A 1,794-nucleotide genomic window follows, 5' to 3' on the forward strand; every position below is an offset into this window, starting at 1 on the left:
GAACCTGTTCTTCCTCCCACCTATCCCCTCCTCCCACCTCAAGCCGCACCTCCATCTCCTACCGACCAACCTCATCCCGCCCCCTTGACCTGTCCGTCCTCCCTGGACTGACCTATCCCCTTCCTAACTCCCTACCTACACTCACCTTTACTGGCTCCATCCCCGCCTCTTCGACCTGTTTGTTTCCTCTCCACCTATCCTCTCCTCTATCCCTCTTCTATCCGCCTCCCACTCTCTCCCTATTTATTTCAAAACCCCCTTCCCCTCCCCCTTTTCTGATGAAGGGTCTTGGCCCGAAACGTCAGCCTCTCTGCTCCTATGATGCTGCTTGACCTGCTGTGTTCATCCAGCCCTGCACCTTGTTGTCCCCTTATTTACCATTCCTGATTTGAACACAAGTTTGAACTCAAATCTCCCCTTAACCTTTTCTAGATTTTTCATGTAACTGACACCATTCTATTAAATCTCCTCTGTAAATTTTAAAGGACAGTTCAGCTGAATACATTGTTGTGAAGGAAAGAATGTTGAAGAGAGAGAGATTCAGATCATTAAGATGCTGATATGATGCAGTTATGTCCTATAGGAATAAATATCAGTTTGAATACAAAATTAAAGACCTGAACAAAATATAGGTGATCAAGTTTAAATGTGGGAGAGGTTGATAGCGTATTGGCTCACATTTTGCGAAAGCAATGCAGCAAGAGCAACATGCATCTCGAATTTTCATAAACTATTGTAACAACAGAAAATGTCTTTCATCAGCATTCCTTTCATCAATAAAAATTATGGATTGAGAAATAAACAATGAGAAAGGGGATGAATTAGATTGGACATGAAATCTGATACAGAAAGAAGAGAGGGAGAGAAAGTTTTGATTTAGAGAGCATGCGGAAGAAAGGAATTTTTTTTAAAACGTGAGATTTTTAAAAATGACTATTAAAAACAATTCAGAATGAGATTCCACACTTATTATTATTTGCTTTCTGGCCAGAAAGGATTGATTGGCATTCAGGATCAATTATAAAATTGTAGAAAGGGTACTTGTACTGTTAATCTCAGACTTTGTTTCTTTGTGGAAAACTTTTAATGGGCCGTTAATGTGCCAATGCAATGCAATAACTCAATAAAAATCCCAGGAGATTTCAGAATGAGATACTACATTCACAAAGCCAAAGTTGAAGTGGCATCATTTGGTCAGAAACCATGGAGAATTGTTTCTTCAACATCACTCGCTGCCTGAATTGCACGTTAACATTAGGTACCTATGAACTTTTGAGTTTGTCATTTGCAATGGAACGTCAGGGTCTTGCATTTAAATGTTTATACAATTTTGTTTTTGGTGTCTTACTTTGAATGTGGAAGGGGTCTGACATTTCCACAAAACTCAGCAGATTAGGCTTCACCAGCATACTATCCCCTTAAGTGAAAACTTAGACATTTTGCCATATATTTAACACAACTGATTAAATTTCATATCATGGAGTGTGGGCTTCACCCACAAACATTGCCATTTGTGAAGTGGAAAAGTTAAATATTGTTTGGAGCAGAGTTGTTCCTGAGTTGTCTTTCACTTGCCTTCTAACATTTCAATCCATCAGTCAATGTCATTGATATCCAGGCAATCTTAGTGTTGTGAAGATAGAATAGCAAAGAGTGTACAATTGAACAGTTGTTATTTTACTCTCCATTTAACATGACAGCTGTTGAGAAAGTCAATAATTTGATGGTGATCATGAGCACTGCTTTAATTTTGCAAAATTTAGTGACATTTAATATGTAACCTTTTTGTTAATC

The sequence above is a fragment of the Rhincodon typus genome, chromosome 3, assembly GCF_021869965.1.
Source record: "Rhincodon typus isolate 14 chromosome 3, sRhiTyp1.1, whole genome shotgun sequence".
Classification (NCBI taxonomy): Eukaryota; Metazoa; Chordata; class Chondrichthyes; order Orectolobiformes; family Rhincodontidae; genus Rhincodon; species Rhincodon typus.